The 7697-nt window shown below is 33.5% G+C and overlaps 1 pseudogene across 1 annotated transcript; it reads left to right on the top strand.

The window, feature by feature from the left end:
- Positions 1-4035: 4035 nt before the first annotated feature.
- On the top strand, positions 4036-5846 carry LOC146941543 (RING-H2 finger protein ATL74-like; annotated as a pseudogene). Its single transcript, XR_015032426.1, has one exon. The product of XR_015032426.1 is annotated as an RING-H2 finger protein ATL74-like (transcript).
- The last annotated feature ends 1851 nt before the right edge of the window (positions 5847-7697 follow it).

The raw sequence follows: 7697 nt of genomic DNA, 5'->3' as shown, positions 1-7697 counted from the left end.
CCATATCTCAGTGCAATAGGTGCATTGATGTATCTTGCTAATAATACACGTCCCGATATATCATTTTCTATCAATCTATTAGCAAGATATAGTTCTTCACCCACACGAAGACATTGGAACGGGGTTAAGCATGTATTTCGTTACCTTCGAGGTACAATGGATATGGGATTGTTTTACCCTAAAGTATCCAAATTAGAATTAATTGGTTATGCAGATGCAGGTTATTTGTCAGATCCCCATCACGGTAGATCACAAACAGGTTATTTGTTTACCAGTGGACAAACAGCCATTTCATGGAGATCTGTAAAGCAGACCATAACAGCAACATCATCAAATCATGCAGAACTTTTAGCACTCCACGAGACAAGTAGAGAATGTGTTTGGTTAAGGTCATTGATTCAACTTATACAAAATAATTGTGGTTTATCTTCTGCAAGAATGGATGCAACAATCATTTATGAAGATAATACAGCATGCATTTCTCAGTTGAAAGAAGGATACATTAAAGGAGACCGAACAAAACATATTTCTCCAAAATTCTTTTTCACTCATGATCTTCAGAAGAATGGTGATGTCAACATTCAACAAATTCGTTCGTGTGATAACCTTGCAGATGTTTTTACAAAGTCACTCTCAAGAAATGTATTTGAGAAACTTGTATCAAGAATTGGTCTTCGCCGTCTTAGAGATATTTGTCTTCATGAGGGGGAGAAATAAATGTATTCTGCACTCTTTTTCCCTTCACCATGGTTTTATCCCAACTGGGTTTTCCTGGTAAGGTTTTTAACGAGACAGTTCACACTTAAAAGGATATGTACTCTTTTTCTTTCACTAGAATTTTTTTTTCCCACTGGGTTTTTATTTTAGTAAGGTTTTAATGAGGCATATCTTCGGTGGACATCCAAGGGGGAGTGTTATAAATATATTATAGTGGATGTCCACCCACTATACTTACCATGCTCTTCTATTTTCCCTATAAATAGGGTATTTTGTAATAGAAACAGACACAAGAGAAAATACAACTTCTCTCACTTTTCTTTCTTTCTCTTCATTAATCTATATTTTTATAACACTTTCTCCTTTCTTTATTTCTGCTATTTTCCCTCTCTCTCCAGTTTTAGCTTTAGTTAGACTTTTTTTTTTTTTTTTAAAATAAAAGTTAAACTTTCTTATATTTGCTAGTAAGTAAACTAAGAGCATCCACAATGGAGACCCTCACATTTGAGGTCTTAAACGGGTCTCACATGGACACATCATTTTTTATTATTTTTTAATAATAGTACATAATAGGTATCAACCACTTCAATGGAGATCCTCTATCAAAAGGTCTAAATGGATCCCACAAATAACCATTTATTAATGAAAAACAACAAAAGCAATTCAAATAATAATTATTTTAGGGGAATTAGTCACTTTAGTCCCTGAATAGGAAAGGTGTAGTCACTTTAGTCCCTGAATGCAGAGAAATTGCAAAACAATCCCTGAATGTAGACTATGTGGTCAATTTCAGGGACTAAAATGGCTAACCAAGTCTACATTCAGGGACTAAATTGACTAACGTAGTCTGCATTCAGGGACTAAATTGACTAACAGAGTCTACATTCAGGGACTATTTTGCAATTTATCTGCATTCAGGGACTAAAGTGACGACTCATTTTCTATTCAGGGACTAAAGTGACTAATTCCCCAATTATTTTATTAAAAAGTGGTGTGGGGTCTATTTAAGATTGGGGTCTTAAGTTAGACCCCGGGTCTTAAGAGACCCCCAATTTTTTTCCGACATTGTGGGGTACCTATTAGGTACCGGGTCTTAAATGGTAAAGACCCTACCAATGTGGATGCTCTAACAACAATAATAATACACCCACTTATCCATAATAATCGAGACATTTGTAAAAAAAAACGTTTCAAAATAATTGAATCATTTCACTTTTCAATACAATAGTAATTACGTTTTTCATTTTATAACTCTAATTAATATTACTTTCATCGCTCTCAATTCAATATATTTCACTTTGCATTTATGACATTGGAGAATGCACCAATACTTAACAAGAACACTTAAAATCATTTTTCTCTCTCATTCATTTATACATTTTTCTTAATATGTAGAAAATGAGCAAATGACTCGGTTAATCCGGAACAGAGGGAGTAATAACTAATGAAAAATATAGTATCAATATTGTGGGCTACATGAATCAGATGATGTTATGGTATTTCATCCAAAACCATATTTTTATTCAACACATTATTCTTTAGATAATTTTTAATAGTTTCTTTAAGTTTTTCTCTACCTCTAATAATTTGACTCCTCTAATCCACAATCTTCTCTACTTACTACAAAATTCACAAGTCTTTTCTCTACGTATCTACATCTTCTAAGTCAAGTTTTACATCGAGATTGACAGAATCACGATAAACCGCCATAATTTTGCCTAATTTATCATTCATCTAAATACACACTAAAATTATGTGTTGTCTCTTAAAAGAAAATTTCTCAATCCACCTCATATATGCTCAAATATGTGAAAATAAAATACACCGTCGAAAATGTGTTTCCAATAATAAAAAGTCCCTAATTAAAAAATCACATTTCATGTGGTGGATTGAGAAATAATCGATTAAAATTAGACAGTAGAGTTGGGGTTAGAATCCTCTAATTTGTGGAGGGAATTTCCCTCTACCTTTTTCTCTATCTCTCTCCTACAATACACTCCCTCTCATCTGATTTTCCTCCTTCTCTGTCACTAAATGTTAGGGGATCCAAATTTAGAGGATCCCATTCCGTAAAGTTATTAAAAAAAAATATTACAAAAACAAAAAGACAAAATGATGAAAGTGTGGCCAAACATGAACACTGAGTTGAGGTTTCCACTAAGGCACGACTCATTATAAGGCCTAACACATGAGCATGTGAGTTGGGGTCCTCAAGTCAGTGACATACCCATGTTAGTTACAGCAGGCCATAATCATGGATTTCACCTATTCTTATGTTAAATAACCATGTATATAGTATAGGTTCAGTAAAAAAAAAAAAACAGGTTCTATCAACTTTGATTCTTAACATTATCCTTTAAAAAATTGATTCTTAACATAGTGTCGTTGATGGTGCCTGCTCCAATCCCTATTCCTTCCGTCTAAAATATGCAATTATACCTAATACCTTCATGGCCAGGCTTGGTTACATAAATTATGGAAGTATCAAACAATGATCACTTATTAATCATCTAAGTATGCACACTTTTTTATAAATAACCAAATAAGTTATATAGAAAATTTCCCGTGACAAAAAATGTGTATGAGAGGCCAGCAATTTAACAAAGTACGTGCGAATATGTCATGGGTATTGATGGAAAACTTTCATGTGATCTGGCTGTGGCAATCAATTTATGAGAATTTTGGAAAGTTCACTAAAACCTTTCAGAGTTGTATAAAGTCTAAATTATAACAAATGTGAAGGTGAAGTGCAATTCTGGACCATTTTATTTGCCATGGAGTGGACCTTACCCTTACCTTTGGGGTTAGGCAGTAGCCTATGATATGCTCACTCTTTTTCTCCTTATTAAGCCAAACGGATAAACCTCAAATCCTCAATCCATATTTGCAATAGGCATCATCCTTACCTTAATGAAACGTTACCTTCCCATTGGTTCATATGCTTACCCTTTTGTAATAATTGAAAAATACAACAATTAAATTTGTACACTTATTACAACCTTTCACAATCGTCCAGTTCAAAAACCGTGAGCTGTTCCATTTTGTATACATCCAACTTCTCTTTCAGATACACATTCCTAACTTGGACTAAATCAGCATAATGCCAAAGAGAAAGGAAAAAAAATCAATGAAATACTATCAAATCAAACACTGTCTATAATAAATACAAATAACTAGCCAAAGTTAAGTTTTTTTGGATTAATAATGCACCAATATAAAGCTTTGGCTATAAATAGAATTGTTGTGTTTATATGGGGTATCTTAATTCTTAATCATAAACTAACAATGAACGTTGGATGAGAATAAAAATTAAATGAAGGGAACAGATTATTTTTTTTCAACTTTACATTTATGGTTGAGTGCAGGAGTGGGGAAAGGATTTGGTACTGAGAATAAGTGCTGCTTAATTTAATTAAGCTAATTTTGATTAGGTGGGATCAGGTGCCATAATTTCTTCTCTAACCTGATTCTAAAATCAACAACCATCTTCATGTCACATACTATCAATATCTCACTTCAATAATAGATGGAAGGAGACAACAAAGTAGTTGTCCTGCTTTCATTTCCTAACATAATACTAATATCTATGTCATGTTGCCTATGAAACTTCTAAAAACCACAAAACACACAAAACCTTACCTTCTTTTGTGTCACAAAATTTGAGTCTCTCATTTTATGCTCTCAATTTAGAAGAAACATTCCAACTATTCATGTTGGAAAACATCACAAGCAAGCTAAAACAGTACTTTAAAAACATTTTGAACCTTCCTTGTCATGTTTTCTTCATAGTTTTTGTGCTTCTATAACAAAGTGGTTGAGTTGAGAACTTTTTCGATCTCAAGTTCGCTGCACCGCTTTTCTAAGGTATTGTCTACTTTGGATCAAAACCTTTGAATCTACAATGGCTCTCCGTCAACGCCTCCATCGCCTTTTGCTTGACACAGATTCAACTTCAACAACTGCATCAGGTTACATGAATAGGTCAAGGGAGCCTTTCACAACCCCGGGTGATTCAAATTTTGACACAAACATGGTGTTTATCTTGGCAGCTTTACTTTGTGCACTTATTTTTGCATTAGGACTCAACTCAATTGTAAGGTGTATTCTAAGATGTAGCAACAGGTTTGCTTTTGAGACACCAGATGAAGCTATGGCTCGTTTAGCATCAAAGGGTTTAAAGAAAAGTGCATTGCGTAAGATCCCTGTAGCTGTTTATGGTTCTGGAGGTAGTAGTACTAGTTTTACAGCCACAGATTGTCCAATTTGTCTTGGGGAGTTTATGGATGGAGAGAAAGTTAGAGTTCTACCAAAATGTAACCATGGATTCCATGTAAAATGCATAGATACTTGGTTGCTTTCACACTCCTCCTGTCCTACTTGTAGACAGTCTTTGATTGAATATCCAGCTAGTTGTGGAGCTGCATCTGTTCTGTGAATGTTTCTGCGGCTGCAGGAACCACAAATCATGTAGAGAATGGCTTAGGAGGGCATGAACATATGGACCTTTTAGCTATGGAAGAAGTTGGCTTTTTGTGAGTTGAACTATAGCACCAACATTTCAGATTGAAGGCATGTCCAATGTCCAGACACATCACCGGCACACTTGGTTACATTCACTAACTTTCATTTTCTCAAATTATTAGTAGCGTCTAAATGTTGCTCTTAGTGTTGAGTCTGTGTTAGTACTTCATAGGTTGAAATCAAACTCTCAAACATCTAAGTTCTTCAACGAAAAAAAGAAAGGCTTGATTGTCGTTGCATTGCTATACTTGATATTGAAGTTAAACGCGACCAAATGTAATCAAAATAGTCTAAATTGCGGTTGTGATATTGTTGCCGTCTTGCAGAGACATAAAAAACCTAGATTGTTTAAAAGGACTTTTTTCCAAAATCTGAGTTTAGTCTTCAATGTGGAACTTTTTATGTTTATGGCGCACTTGTATCATACTATTATTGTACTAAGAATCAAAGATATTATAACAGTAGGAAAAACTATTGGAAGATGATTTCAGGGACCTTCAACATATGTGCAAGTTTTTCTGACATATGGTATTGCATTAAGTCTGAATGTTTGTTGTCTGTAAATAGATTGTAAGAAATTATGCACAACTAGTTCGATACTTTGGTGACATTTTGTGTTCAGAAATAGAAGAGAAAAACTTGCTTCGTTTTTTTACTTTTCTTGTTACATTACATCTCTATTTCTTAAGGCCATCCTTTATCATCTGAATTAAACTCAATTATGTTTTAGAACAAAATTAAGTAGTTAATTGTATGCTTCAAAAAGTTTAAAGTTTGTCCTCAGTCTAAAAAAATCCATTTCAGGAATCAAATTGAGGACTATTTTGTCGTGGTGACACCATCAATACAGCTAAAACTTTGTAACCCTTTATTCTTTCACAGTACTATTGTCTCTTGTCAATCAAGCAAGGCTTAATAGAGGTGCTTTCTGATTTACATACATGATTGCAGAATCAAAGACTAAAGCATATATCCAAATTTCCAAATGTAAATCTTGTATAGTATCTACAATAGATTGCTAACAAGTATCACTAGGTAAGTTGAGTAAGGTTTAGACTTAAATTTTTCCTTTTTTTTTTTTTGGCTTTTCCCTGTTTATTTGATGGGCAATATATTTTTCCTTTTTTTTTTTTGGCTTTTCCCTGTTTATTTGATGGGCAATATGAGTACAAGAACATATTAAACACCAAGAGTCATGACTCATGATTGTTACTTTGTTCACATAACGGAATCTTAATGTCTCTTCATCTACATACTATAATTTCCTTTTGTGGGTTCCTTAGGCCCACATTATGGGGGGAAATTCATTCCACCACTACCTATGATGTGAATATGAACCAAGTAATGAGAATGGAGGATAACCTGCTGCTTGAGTTTGACATTTTTGAAGGTAATATTCCAAAAGGACCACCAATTACCACTGACTCTCTTCTCCTCCCCTCTTACCCAGCCGGTTGTTTTGTGACTTTCAAAGCTTAGTATTCTTTGAATCACTTCGATACAAATTTCAAAAATTTAATTAATTATTTACCATGATTTTAAATTTAAATAATTTATATTTTTTGAAAATATTACTTTTTTTTTTTGTCAGGTAGCCTAGTGGCTAGAATTCACCTTATAAGATGAATTACATGTTTTCTTTTTGAGGGAAAATATTACATGTCATGTATTTTTAAAACATAAAAGGAAATAAAAAATGTAGAAAATTCATGACAAAAAAGAAAAACAATGGAGGAAATGCTTATCTGCTACCACTTGAAAAATTGGGTGAATTCAAAGATTATCTGAAATGAATTAGCAAACATTATCTTAAACTCACACATAACTGCAACATGTTGAATTCAAAGATGTCCAACTTAAAAAACGTTGTCAATTGAACTAAGTCTTACGAACCTCTTTTTTTTATAAGTACAAACCTCATTTTTATTCTGTCATTATTAGCATATGCCATTTTTTTTTACAAACATATACCGTTTTTATATAAGGGGAATAATATTAGGTGCCCTTACAGCACTTGTTAGTATACTAAAAATATAAATTTTATATTACGAAATGTGAATTATATTTCTAAAAGAGTTAAAGATTGTTGATTTCAAGATATAATTATCATTTATGAGTCTTTTAACATGTACCTTTAGGGACTCTTTGCGAGTTGATTTTTGAAGGGTTTTGGAGGGCTATGTCCATATTTTGATATATATTTAATATTTGTAAAAAATAAAAGAAGAAAATCATACATGAACATATATTATAATTGTTCTGGACTATCCAAATAACTAGAATTTTGCTCTTCACCCTGCACATTTTGCTCGCGCCCTGCAAGCCTTCCAAATATACCCTTGCGTTAGTTAAGTCACGTTGCGTGACTTAACTAACGCACGTTGTTTGCAATGCGTGACTTAAGTCACGCTCCACTGGCTTATGCGCGAGTTAACTCACGCACGTTGGCCGGTGGTCTG

Source organism: Medicago sativa, chromosome 3 (assembly GCF_051527215.1).
Source record: "Medicago sativa cultivar Bolivia chromosome 3, Bolivia_mono, whole genome shotgun sequence".
Taxonomy (NCBI): Eukaryota; Viridiplantae; Streptophyta; class Magnoliopsida; order Fabales; family Fabaceae; genus Medicago; species Medicago sativa.
This window is presented reverse-complemented; position numbering and strand designations above follow the sequence as displayed.